The sequence below is a fragment of the Lissotriton vulgaris genome, chromosome 1_1, assembly GCF_964263255.1.
Source record: "Lissotriton vulgaris chromosome 1_1, aLisVul1.2, whole genome shotgun sequence".
Taxonomy (NCBI): domain Eukaryota; kingdom Metazoa; phylum Chordata; class Amphibia; order Caudata; family Salamandridae; genus Lissotriton; species Lissotriton vulgaris.
The window spans coordinates 2,135,383,155-2,135,398,001 of NC_141685.1; positions in this window are offsets into that span (position 1 = coordinate 2,135,383,155).

The following is a 14,847-nucleotide window of genomic DNA, read 5'->3' on the forward strand; positions in this document are numbered from 1 at the left end:
CTAGTGAGCACAGGAAATGTATTTACAGCTTTCGATATGACCTGGACAGTGAGGGAAGGTCAACATTTCCTTAAGCTTCACACCTAGAAAGTCTTTCTGTCGCCAAGCTAATTTTATTTAAACAATGACCACACTGTCGCGCTTTGATGTGGCTGCAATCTGCGCTTGTTGTGATATTCATTATCCTAAGGAACAAGGTCCGCCGTTTGAACTTGAGCACTTGAGGAAAAGCTGTGAATAGGTTAGTCTGCGCCCTGCTGCTATGTATACACTACCCGATGCCACGCATTCCTCCAGGGGCATCCATTGCTAATCCCTTTCAAGCATGTATTCCAAACACCTCGCGGCTGTTAGTGGCATGGCCCCATTGTCATTCACCTCCCCCCTACACTTCCCCAGTGTGCCTGAAGTGGCATGGTGGGGGGTTGTTGCACTACATGCTGTTAGTGACTGCGAGTTTCTGCAAGTATTCCACTCAAAACCTTTGTTTTTTTTCCACCGTGTCTCTGTGTACGTCTAGACTGACAATCATACTATAACAGTTTCCTAGGTAAGAGATTTACCAGTGATAAACCCACAACAAAGGTAATCCCTAGAGTCTGGATGAATAGGCAGCAGATTAATCAATACAACCCATAAATAAAAGATTGAAAGGAAATATTTAACTGTGGCACACGTTTAAAAATAAAATGTTTCGTACATTTTGCATCTACGGATTTATCAATAAAAAGGGTTTTCTTTTTATTTGCAATTTATTGTAAGCATTTTTCTTAACTATGGCTGTCCTCTGTTTTAAAAAAAGACTCAGCTTCATGTTTCATCACCTGCTGGATTTGGAAGTACTGTGTGACCTTAAAATGTAGAATTAGTATCCGAAGGCAGTCTTTCAAACACCTCATTTGTTGTAATCAGATTATGTACTGCACGGCCAATGTGCCCAAACTAGAATTCAAGAAAAGCAAAATAGAAAGTGGATCCAAAGGCTTAGATTTCACGGAAAACACTGACAAACTAGTCTCTGCCAAGCGTTTGCTAACCTAGGCCAGCTACAATACACCGTTCAGTCATTGAGAAAACAATCACGAGCACTGTTTCAAGCACTTTAGAAGACAATGCTATCTGATATGACTTACAAGGCCCACAGTGGATAAAAGGTTGCATGCCAACAGTTTTGCAATCCTAGAGACGTTAATTACAAATAAACCAACATACTCACAGAAATTGGCAATTGTTAGAAACAGTCCGAAACATACATGAAAATCTGCAAACGAGTAATCAAATTTCTGTGGAAACGAAAAAAGACAGCATTTGCAGGGAACACCGAAGAAATCCGAAATGTAGATTAACGTTTGTCAACTTAATGTTGAAACAATAATCAAACTAAACTCACTGTAGTCACTTTCACCATCCTTAGAAAGTTTAGAAAACAAATATGTGAGGGCCTCTTTCCCCCTTGTAGTAGTCTCTCTTCCATCCCCGTCTTCTTTGTGTATACTGACTTCTCTTTACCACTCGCACATCTTTCGTGAGCTTGCATTTATCATATTGATAGGGTATCTGCACCCCTCTCCCAACTCATGCCACAACTGAATTTTGACAGCGTGTGCCATTAAGAATGGAAATCTTTCCCACGCTGTTATTGGGAATTGGATAGCCCTTGCACTGTTGGCTAACTGGCCGATGTAATTAAGGACGTGGCCTTAAATTCAAGCTAAACAAACTGTACTTAGCATAGTGTGCTGTCCCACTGGTATTTTGCTGCTTCTGTCCATTCATTCAGATATATAACACAAGTAACATTGTACCTACAAAAGCCAGGACTATTGGCTTTGCCAATTGTTGTAAATTGCATAAGATAAGTAAGCAATAACTAGGACTTCATTGTATATAATACTGAAAACGCTTCTGTTGTTGTGGGTGAGGTTGTGACATAAGGCTATAACTGCGTACTTTCTGGCTGAGAAAGCAGGTACGAGCTGGACGTTGGCTCAACATCCTGCGATTCAAAACATGAATATGTCCTTGCGTAATGTAACTAGTGCTCATTTTTGCTCCAAGTTTGTTCTATACAAAACTGAAAAAATTAGTGTCTTTGAAGTTACATCAAAAGCAGTGCCAGGTGGTACTATTGCAGAGATAAGATCTTTTGTTTATTTATTTTTTGCACTCTGGAGGTAAAAATGGAGAGCCTGTTAGGGACCCATCTCGGCACCTGCTTTAACCACACGACCCGGCCCAATTAAAACCCTGGGCTTCATACTAAACTGTCATTAAAAGATCACGTCAACATCTCAATGCCCACCGTGCACCATTTGGAATGACATTCTTGCTCTTTGATCAAGATATCATTTGATTTTGTAAATTTTCTCTGGCGTGGTCGCCATTGACATGCGTTCCTGTTTTCTTTCTTGAGCCTTCTGCTTTCTAGCTCTCTGCTCTTTCTCTTTCCTCCAAAATCGGACAGATTCAAACGTAGACGGGCACGTTTTTCTTTTCATTAATTGTTCCTCTAAGTTGGCGAGAACTTGGGAATTAAAGGAGCCATAAAGTGGCCACTGTAATTCCGCGTTACTTTTATTTTTATTTTTACATTTTTCCCAGAATGAGGAAAACATTATGGCAGAAGGGCCATGTTTAACATGCATCGTATGGCATGGGGTCCCTTCTGGAGGAAGCGGACAAGCCACCTCCAGCTGGGAGTCCTTTGTACACATACAAAAACCTAATTTCTTGAATTTACTACTGACTGGCATGCTTATAAACAGATAACAGACACCAGCGGGTTTTTAAAAAACTCACCTCGCTTGCTTGGCTTTTGCAAAAGTCAATAACAGCAGAATCATACAGAACAGACACCAGCGGGTTTTAAAAATTCACCTCGCTTGCTTGACTTTGGCAAAAGTCAATAACAGGTTGGCTTTTGCGAAAGTCAATAACAGAATCATACAGACTTGGTGGATGATCAGTCCACCCTTACTTTACAGGGGTAGTTCTCTTCTACAGACGTAGGGCTGTGTCCGTCTCCAGAAATTATTTGCTAGGGGACACCAGCGAGGACGTTGTCATGTGGCCGAGACCAGGTGGGGAGGGACAGCGGGCGATTCGTTTGGTCTACCGGAATACAAGAATCCCTCGGGTAGGGTGCCTCCGTCGGAGTCTCTCTCTGCACCTCCTCACAACCACCGGGCCTGACCTCCGTACTCGTGGAGTTCCTGTTCAGGTGCCATTTGAAGAACCAGGATAACCCACTTACTGGGTCTCGGCGGCAGGGGAACCCAAATCTTCCACACCTTCCATACTTAGTAAAAGGAGACACAGGAGCCTTCATCTGCAGGAGGAACCCAGATTTATTTCAATAGACTGGGCTATGGAACAGAGTCCCAAGCTAGTCAGAGTCAAAACCCAGGAGGCTGCTACTTCACTCTGTAGCTTACAAGTCTTTTATACATTTTTCACCCCAGTCTTTTGGCAGTCAGACCATTGTTTAATCAGGGCAGTGTTTACACTTGATAACCAAATCCAGACGATGTTTGTAGATGGTGACCTGGTCAAGGCTTGGTACACATCATTGTTCACTCTGCTTTGATCAAGGCTCAGTTTTCAGGTCATTGTTCAATTGCCTTGATCAAAGCCCGGTCTTTCAAGTCATTGTTTAATCACCCTGATCAGGGGCCAGCAGTCAGACCATTGTCCAGATAACCTGATCACGGTGTCAAGGATGTTTACCAGGCTGGGAGCAGGAGATGAAAAATAAATCATTTACTCAGGGTGTGAGTGTCTCTTGGCTTTTAGTTGAACTGCAAAGAACAGGGGGGCTGGGTGTGTGACAGTCCCTGGGCAGAAATGCAGGCTGCAAGATGTTTTTTTTGTGTCAGTTAGAATTTCCTCAGGCATCAGAAGAAATGACCAGGTGGGTTGTGTGGAAGTGTTTGACACGAGATGGCAATGAAAAAGCAATGGAGTGCCGGTACAAATGATGCCGATCAGAAGAACACTTTTCCTCAGACGCAATAAAAAGGATGTTGGTCAATTAGATTGTTAGTGAAATTCGGAATTGCTGACAGAAGAAAGAAGGACATGGACGAAGGGTGTTGGGATAGCAGATTTCCAGCATCACGACGGAGTGGGAAGATGCCACATCATACAGACTCACCAGGAAACATCTTTGAAGAACTGTCAGAGTTGAGATGGTTCATCAAGGGAGGCACGTGTATGGGTTGCTAATAAGTCATTACTCACTTTTAAAAGGGGGAGGGTGTGTTGCAGTTACCTGGTGTGAGGAGTTATGTTGATAATGGTGCAGCAATATTCATATCACTGACTATACATAACAGGAATGTGCTCAGAAGCCGTTCCGGGAGTGGAGTGTTGCAGTGGTTGCCTTACCATTTCACGCCTGAGGGGTTGTTGTGTTGCCCATAACAGGGGCTTTTGAGGTTATCCAGGATAGGGAGTCATCTGCTGACAGCCATGTTATGAAGTCTTCATTTGCTTTACTTTTCCTATAACCATAGCCTATTGCTGGCAGGTGAACTGTTGTTTGAGCACCCCAATGTCCCACTCAATGGTGCAGACATGCACCCTTTGATATCTTCTCTGTTTTCTGTATGCCATGGTCTATTATGGTGTCACTGGCATTGTCTTCAACGTGCATTAACTGTCTTCTATGGGGGATAGAAGAAAGTACCTGGAGTAATCTATAGACGAACTGTGCCCTGTTTGTGAGGGTGACTGTCTTAGAAGGTTCTTATATCTTGGTCTCTGCATTATTTACTATTAGGTTTCGTTATACTTTCTAGGGTTTTGCCTGTGACTTGCAATGATGTAGTGAAGGGAATGGAAATACAATAGTATGTGTATGGAAATGTTAATTTGTGATATTGCAGATGCAGGCTATGTCAAAGGAGGTTGAGGATTTTAGCCTAGCGGTGGGGCCCAGTTACTTTGCTGCACCACTGGGGGGCAGGGAGTGTCTGGTAGTAGAATAAATAGGCACAATGTTTATTCAAGGTTAGCAGCCTTGGTACTGGGCTTGCTGGAACTGAGTTGCACCACCCGCGGGCTTCCGAGCAAAAGTTTGGTCATGAGCACTTTTACTTTTGTAAATTAAGCACTGGCAGGGGCACACTTTCCAGTGGCATATTGCGCGCACATTTTTACGTTTCAGGTATCTCTATTTTGCATGCATATGCTCATGTCCTTTTTCCTCTTCATTGGTCACAATTCTTATTTTTTGTTCTGCTAGTGACATTGACTTTAATGAAAGTTATACTTTGACAGTCTCCGTATGAGTTCTCAAGTTGCTGTTTTCGTTTTGAATGGCTGAATGTATTAAACGTGTCCTTGGTGTCATTTAGATTTTGCTCAATAGCAAGAATCACATTCTTTGCTCAGAGTGGTCATGTGAATGTGTTACTTCTCACCTTCTTTGTCTCCCAAAAGTTTTATTCAATACCAAAAAATCCCTGTACCATGGACGTTAGTTAGCATCTGTCTAGTAGACATGGATATGATTTGCTGGAGAAATATACTATTTAATTCCAGACCCACCCCCTCTCAATTTATGGTTAGCTGTGTCTTCTCTAATGCCTTACTGTCCACAACAAACTACTGTTTGTAACTGCAAGCAGGAGAATCCGGGGAGAGTTCAACTCGACATATCCAAGGATGTCTGCCCCACTGAGACAGTCCATCCACCCACACTTGAAAAATAAATGAAAACAAAAAATGTGTGGCGGAAAGGAAGGCACCTCACGGGCGAACAACCCTCAGGGAATTTGGCAGATGTTACCAATTCTATGCCACTTTCTCATCATCGGTTGCCATTCATTTTCTAAGAAGAAAACAGTGTCAAAGCAAAATGTGCAAACAGATAGGTGCTGAACAAGAAGCTAAAGAAATCGCTCTCTGATATGACAAACAACGAAGAGTGAGATTAAAATCAACAGACACACCAATTGTACAACTTTATTACTAACTCTGGTGTGTACTGGTGAAATAAAAAGGCTGGTAGCTTACTGTCGCATACCACTACCTGTAACCAATAGTTTTAGACAATATTTTTTTTATTTCTTATGTGTTTACTTTTCATTTTTATACATCGTATTAGTCAGTGAAGAGATTAAGGCACCTTACATCTAATAGAGAACCTTTACAAATAACTAGTGCATGTACAAGAGCCGTGATTAGAGACTAGCCACACCAGGGGGAGGGGGAATAAAACAGAGGAGAAGCATCAGAAACAGTGTAAATTGGAGGAAATTATTGGTATATGAGAGGACAACAGTGGCAATGCCATGGGGCCATCCATGACAAAAGATGGTCCTTGACATATGTGACGTAACGTTTGATAAAGGGGTCCTCCATAGTGCATGGACAGCAGTAGCAGCAACATTCTGGTAATAGTATATTGCATGTAATGTTTGGGCAAAAAGTGGTACTCATGGCAAAATGTTAAAGGTGCACCCATGACACTTTAAAAACGCAGTTGGGTCAAATCATGAGGCCTGTCAGGTTTCATTAGCTTGGGACACAAAGACAGGACTTGAATATTTAATGGGTGTTCTTTCAGAGCCTCTGGCTTTTTAGCAAATGTTGTGAAAATGGTGCGATAAAAATGCACTTTTGAAGCGTCCTGTTTTCAAAATGTGCCTAGGGGAAAGAAGCCCCCTCCCTTCGATCTCCCCTAGAAGATATCGGACTCACTTTGCTTGCTTTCAACAGATTATCTGACTGTTCACTTGACGTATCCCTATAGATGATATCTAAAATATACATTTATGTGAACTGTGTTGTTATAATAAATATGCAAATTACTAGGTACGTTTAGCAATGTTAATTATTGTGATGTCATCAGCATTAAGGTCATGTAACATCACTTCCTGGAATAATTTAGGCTCAAAGGTCTTATGATGTCACTTCCTGTGACACCTTTAAGGTAAAAGGGTATATGATGTCACTTACGCTTCCCCTTACATTTTGGTGAATCATGTCCATGAACTAATTACTCCACTACTGACAGTATGATATTGTTGAGGTTATTGATTTCTTTGCTGATTTCTGAGAAAGGTCGAGGAGGTCTAAATTATGGCTGAGGCAATTCTGTAAGAAAGCTTCAGACATATTTTTACATGGCCAAAACCACCTATTTTTAATCACTCTCGCTGGTGCTGATGGAGGAACATGGGAGTATGTGAAATAGGATAGGAAAATGACCCCGCCAACCTATAAAGGGGAGATGCTTTTAGCAAAATAATGGACTACAAACACGGGTTTCAGAATGTTACCACTTTTAGGGGAGAGAAGTGTTGATACTTGTTTTATTATTGAATGCTTTACATTAAAAAAACATTACCACATAGACTTGCAAACAGGCCTACGGGTGGCAATTACACCGTCTTAGATCGTCACAAGTCACACACACTCTCACAGTGTGTCGGATATCCTCACACAGCCCATGCCCATCATCAGACGATCAAGAACACACCCCAAGCTTCTCCTTACCCAAAATGCTAACTTGGTAACATTAACATTAACATTATAGGAAAACACTCATCCAACATAAAAGTCAGTAATACAGCGTCCCATCTAACCTGCATGCAGATACATGGTAGATCTATGAACTCTCACCATGCTCAAAATTCACAGTCATCTGACTATAATATTACAAAAATTTGCATCACCTAATCCAGGCACAATGTACATTCACGAGACATACTAGACCTCTTGGATCCGCATATTTACAATACCATTTGGTCTCACCGGAAATGCAAGCTAGGAGGTGGTCTAACAGTCATTTACAATTTGTCTGTTATCTGCAAACACTCTTGGCTGCCTTTCAGTCCTTCGAATGCATCAAAATTTCAGTCAACGTTTCTCTAAGTAGCTCTGTCCTCCTAAATGCCATATGCCATCCCCCTAATCCCAAGGCACAGAACAAACAGCACTTTTACGAATATTTAACATGCAGATTTATGACGTTCTCAAAACACATCCTAGCAGGTGATTTCAACCAAGCTGCAAAATCTTCTTTGTCCTCCATTCAAGACCCAACCGTCTAATCTCATGAAGCACTTCGATTTGTTGGCTCTATTTTTGGGGCCACAAAGTCAATGGGCCTGATTCACAAAGGCAATCTTCACGACTTTTGGTATTCACTGATGTCATTTATGAGTCGTATCTTTACGTCCGCATTCGGGCAAGAATCTCCGGCTTGGGCCGAACTCCCCACACCCTGATGAAGTGTAATTAATGGTTCGGAATGCAATTTTTACAAAAAGGAACATTAGGAATGTGTGATGAAGGGTAGAGGAGGTCATGAAAATAAGTTTGGGTAAGGAAAAGGGTGGGGCTGGACACTACATCATATCCCAGAAAAGTTTGCGCCTTTGCAACATGGTACATGCAGTCCACAATTTACAATTCCCTCCGTGTTCACTGTAGTGTTACACTAAAGCTTGGTGTTAAACTATAGTCAACATTGAGTGTCATGTAACACTACAGTCAACACTGAGGGGAGAACACATTGTGGACTGCATGTATCGTGATGCAAAGGAGCAAACAATTCTGCCCACACTCTTTTCCCTGCCCAAACTGATTTTCAGGACCTCCTCTATCATTTATCACACATTCCTAATGTTCCTTTTTGTATCTAAGGAGTGTGGACCCTGCATCATGGGGCCTTAACACACATAAGTGTCTGGTTTGTGTTGAGAGGATTTACCAGTTGCAGGACCATCGTGCTGCATCTCTCTTATGCGACACGCCGACTGCATGCTCATTGCATGTGGTGTTCAATTGACAGGTTGGGACTCTTAGGGTGAGGGTTGGGGCGTACCCATTGTGGTGCCTCATGCTTCCTTATGTGGCACTGCTGAACTAGCATCATTGTATGTGCCAGGGAAGTACGAAATTTGCAGCTTTTCATTGTGTGTGACCACAACTGTCTGGTGTCTCAAGCAGTGCTTGCCCCGAGTCGAGTGGACTACTGCTACAGAGGAACATGGCGGCTGGCTGACGCTGGTCGCGGAAGCTCCGGGAGCAGTACGGCGTCTCTGTATGAAGACGGTATACGATACTGCTAAATGCGGTAGACTCACCCGGTATGGATAAGGCATTTTCGATGGAAAGAAAAGGGATTCTTGACCTGATGCGGTTCCCTTGTTTTCTTCTTTCTTAGTTTTCGCGGCGGAGTGGAGTGGAGCGGCCCAGACGGCGCTAGGACCAGGAGGCCCGGATGACTCGAGGAGCTGGGGCGGAGCCAGGGGCTGTGGCAGAGCCTTGCAGCAGATTCAGCGGAGGCCGAGCGAGTCTCTGGGAGAGCTGTGCAGAGTTGTGGCTATGGGTCCGGGCAGCAGCCTCACGGGTCCGTTTTGGCGCTTACGGGCTTGGCAGAGTGAGTACACCACAAGTACCATTGTGTGCCCTGGAAGTACAGGGATCCTTAAAAAATCACGAGATAGGTAGGGTACTGGGACGGAACCAGAGGGGCAAGAAGGGGTGTATGGCTTAGGTCTCTTTCAATCCTGCACCCCCCCTGTATTACTAGTAAATGCAGTTGCTGAGGCTTATAAAGCTGATAAAGCAGATAAAGTTGATTCGATCTTGAATAAGGTGGGGGAAATAGCTACACTTGTACCTGTGCCGGTAACAATACCCGAGGCCCTCACCATCACAAGGGAAAAAGGGAAGGAGATAAGAAAAGGGGATTTTGTTACTGAGGGGGCCACAGGAAAGAGCAGATATCAGCTCCGATCTTGGACTCAGGAGGGACTTAAATTTAAGGGCATTCTGGATTCCCCAGATAGCCTGAAGACAACCGTACCCACGACCCCCGCAAAAAGAAAAATACTAAGCCTGGGGGTTTCATGAAATCTAAGGTCCCGGGTGGTATATCTGTAAGGCCCACTCCCTCCCTTAAATCCTATTTTAAAATTATGGAGCAGGATGTGAGGTTACAAGACTTAGATTCAGGGGCCATTGCAGGCACAGCTTCAGCTCCACAGAGCAATCCCCTGTAAACCTCTTCAATCCCTATCAAGAATCGTTTTTCTCCTTTGGCCAAACTGCAGGAGGCACAGGAAGGGGTAAATAATATAGGCCTGCAGAATCCTACTGGTTCTATTGATTTTACCAGTTCAATTAACACTCAAAAAACTCTTTTTAATAGAATATTCTTAGATAGCGAGCCTATTCCTCCCACATGGTTGAGGCAACTGTATCCCTGATCTTAAAGCCAGATAAGGACCCCCAAAAGATCGAGTTCTATAGGCCCATTTCACTACTCAATTTGGACCTTAAGATTTTTTCAGGCATTTTGGCTTCTAGGATGGCACAAATTATTAAAAATATCATACATGCAGATCAGAGGGGGTTTATACCGGGGAGGCAGCTCAATGAGCTCACTTTTCAAGCAATTGGTGCAATTGATGTTGCAATGGATAAAGGTTTACCATTAACACTTGTTGCAATCGATGCCACTAAGGCATTCGATCAAGTCAATTGGAATTTTCTCTGGGAGACGATGTACAGTTTTGGTTTCCCATTGAATTTTATTAATGCTATTAAATCTTTGTATTTGAGCCCACGCACAAAGGTTTTAGCTAATGGTACCCTATCAGAATGGTTCGATATTTCAAGAGGCACTAGACAGGGTTGTCCCCTGTCCCCTTTATTGTTTAATTTTTATATTGAACCCTTTGTTTTTTCCCTTAGGGTAGAACCCTCAATTTTGCCTTTTAAGATGGCCGATTTAGACTTAAAGGTTAACCTTCATGCAGATGACCTGTTACTGTATACCTCCGATCACGTAACAGCTATTCCTACACTATATAAATTAGCGGGTGAATTTGGTAAGATCTCCGGATATAAAATTAATAATGAAAAAACTGAAATAATGAGTTGGAATTGTGCTGATGTAATATCAGGAGCAAAGGGTCGGATGAGATACCTAGGGATCCACTTAGTGCAGCAGTTGAATGATACATCTAAGATCAGCTGGGATAAGGTTTCGAAGGAGGTGGACTCCTTATTAGTGCGCTGGGCGAATCTCCCATTAAACATATACTGGAGAGTGAACCTCATTAAAATGATCATTTTACCCAAGATAACCTTCCTGTTTAACTCAATTCCACTTTCTTTTAATACCAGAGATCTTGCCATTCTACAAGGCAAAATTGGGTCATTCATCTGGGCCACTAAAACCCCGAGGATAGCTTGGAAAAAGCTGAGAAGAGGGCTGAAATTGGGGGGATTAGCTCTACCTGATCTGCTCTCTTATTGCCATGCCTTTCATTTCAAAAATTTCAGAATGCTAGCAAATATTACTGATTCCTCCTCCATGGGCCGTTTGTTCCATGCCTTGTTGCATGATGTTGCACACAGGGACAGGAATTCTTTCTCTATAAATATTGGGGATCCCAAGTTTTACAAGAAGGTCAGACTTAAGGTTCTATCGGCTGCATTAAGAAATTGGGGATACATCAGGAAATCATTACGAATACCATACTATGCGCCCCATGCCCCAATCTGGGACTCTCCAGGTACTCCGGATTGTCTTCAGGACCAATTATCACAACCACTCAGATTTGCTGGCATTAGAGTCTGGGGAGACCTCCAGGTGGATTTACATCTCATGAGCTGGGACTCGATGTCCCGGGTTACTAGGGGGACTCTGACACAATTTAAGTTTTCCCAAATTTCCACGTGGTGGTCTTCACAATTATGGAGTAATGAAGACTCTAGTACAACTATTGACTCTATTGCTAGAATAGGATCATGGAAACGTGAAGTGTCCTTTTTGTATGGGGCACTTATTGAAACAGGGGTCTGCTTAGACTCAGAGTTGGCGAGACGCTGGGGTAATATATTCACCGAAAATGGGCATGACCTGCGGAAACTCTGGTGTGACTCTTTTTCTATGTTACAAGCTGTGGTTAAACCAGCTAATTTAAGGAGAAATCACCTGTACACCACCTATAGGGTATACTTGACTCCAGGTAAACTGTCCAAGATGTCCGCAACTATATATAATTGTGCAAGATGTAAGTTTCCGGCTGCGGATGACCTGCACATATTTATGAACTGCCCAAAGATCTGCCCCTTTTGGATGGAGGTATTTGGTTTCTTTGAAGACGTATTGGGCATGCAGATTGAAGTATGTGTCAGGTTAATTTTCTTTGGTCTCCTGGCGAATTATGGTTTGAACGATCTAGCCTCAAAGTTTGCATTATATGTAGTAATCATCGCTAGGAGGGAAATTTGTAGATCCTGGAAGCTTGAGGTACCACCTACTTTTGCTGTTTGCCTAAAAAATATCAACATGGTTAGTCAATCAGACATGGCCTGTGATAAATCTAGTCTTGAAAAAATCTGGTCTGCTTTGGAGATTTGGAGAGAGAAGTAAGATCAGTCCAATGATTATGCCAAGGCTTGTAGGCCCGGTCCTCCCTAATAACATCTAACCCCTTCGGGGGTTGTGAATGGGAGTGGGATAAGGATATTTTAACAACGGCCTGCAGGCGGCTTTTAACAACTGCCTGCAGGAGGGAAGTGGAGATACCCCAACAAGAGCATTCTTTTATGGATGGCATGTATGAGGCCCAAAAAAAAAAGAACTGTCTGGTGTGACTCAGATCAATGTGCACCAGTCGTTGAGCCACATTTCCAGGGCGATACTGAGCTTGCGACCCTTCATTGTGTGTGAGCGGAACTGTCTGGTGTGACTCGTACCAATCCGCACCAGACATTTTGCCTCATTTCCGGGGAGGTGTGGAGGAGTGGATTCGTTTTTTGTCGTGCCCAGAATGCCTTGGTGATAGTTTAATCGACATGTCTTACAGGATGTTTCCTTCTTCCAAGAGGCTCCCCTGCTTCATGCCCCATTAATTGATTTTTCCTTCTGGGCCATTAGTGCAGCGGACCAACTGCCCCTTCCGCTGACCACTTTGTGTTCTCAGGTAGTATTGCCCAGACCAGGCTTGGGCTGTGGGAGTAATTGACTGGGCTAAGGAATGCTTCTGAGAGCGATCGAAAGCCGGTGAATAGAATGCATGACCCCCTCCCCCCCTCCCCCATCCACCCCCTTTGTGCTTTGCAGACCTGGATGGTGCCGGACGGCACAGTGTGGAATCCTGTGAATGAACAACTATCGCCCTCAGCCTGCGTTTGCTCCGCATGCCGTGGGTGAACTTCCTGAGTAGTGGCCATACCTCCATTTGGCAATTGCCACCAAATTAGCTCTGCTACCTACCCCCACCTTCTTCCCAGGGTCCCTGATTCAGTTTGACTCAAGCCGCCAACGGTCTAGGATTTGGGGGGAAGGTTTTCTTTATCTCCAGCCCATGGGTATAGGGTAGTCAGGGTTAGATGAATGGTGGAGGGTGCTTGGGCCTAAGGGTCTGCATATGCATTATAAACTGACCTGCAGGTTATCAGTTGTACTCCATTATTGTGCTGTGTACGTGTGTGTGAGAGTGCAGTCCATACAGCCTGCCTGATATCCTTGGCACTGCATAACAGCACTGACGTAACGAAAAGTGAGGGGGCCTTCCTGCACGGTACTTAGGGGGGCCCCCTCCGGGCTCAATAAGGAGCTCTCCAGGCCAGAGTTTAGTGCCGAGGGGGCCACTTGCAGCTAGGGGCCCCCCGCACTGCATGGGCTGCGGGGGCCTGTGTTACGCCCCTGCATAACAGTGCTGAGTGAGTGTGTGGGAGTAACTGCCTGTTATTAGTTATAGCACATGGCAGTGTTGCTCTACACGTGAATTCTTTGCCAAAAGAATATTACATTTGACATTAGTTTTACCCATGCCGCTTTGGCTCAAGGTGCTGTTTAAAAGTGTTATAATTATGTGTGTGTACACATTTCTGATCTCGTTGTGATCTGGGGTGCACCCTATAATTGTGTGGTATTGAAGTATAATAATTGCCAGGGTGAGCCTAGTCCTAACATTGTTTTGTACCGCATAAGGGTGCTGGGGTGTAAAGTTGAATCTTCCCCCAGTGTGCATATCACTGATGTAATTTTAACATGCTTGAGCCTGGTACTACTAGTGATATTTCCTAATGTGATTCATCCCCAGAAATACATGATGTTCAGGTTGTGTTAATTAATGTGTTTTGAATACAAGCTTTATTTACATACACTACATGTGAAGTCTCTTTTGTGATGCTCAGTGTATTTATTCTGTGAGAGTGTTGTACTAATACTTTACACATTGCCTATGGAATAAGCCTGACTGCTCAGTGCCAAGCTACTCAAGGGTAAGTGCATTTTAAACAGTGAGTGTAATCACCCACTCCTGATGGGAGTGGTAGACTATGCCTGGCTAGGACCTCACCTCAGACAACCAGAATGTGATGGTTCCAACAGGAGGGTTACCTGGAAATGAAGGCACATATTTCCAAAGAGTTCATGCAACTCAGCACAGCAAGTTAAGTTGATGTGTTGCGTTGCATGAATGGGAAAGAACAGAACTGCGCCATATCTATTTAAAAGTTGCGATGTTCTGCTCTCTCACAGTGCTGGGGCAGTTGTGGTTTTCATATTCCAAAGCAGACACCCTTGAGCCATAGTGCAATAGTGTCTGCGTTGTAGTCAGCATAGTTTTTGAGGCCCCTTCCTGCACAAAAACTATGCTTCAAGACATTTTCCTCTTTGTATGTGTGCTGCAAAATTCGGCACATGTGCAAAGAGAAAAAATGAGTAGACATGAAAACATTTCTCCTCGTTAGGCCTGCCTCAGGAAGATGAAGGATTTTAGTTTAAATCCTAGTCCACAATTTTTTGTAGATACGAATTTGCGTCAAAACCCATTGGTGTTTGTACGAAAAAACCCATTTACCAGC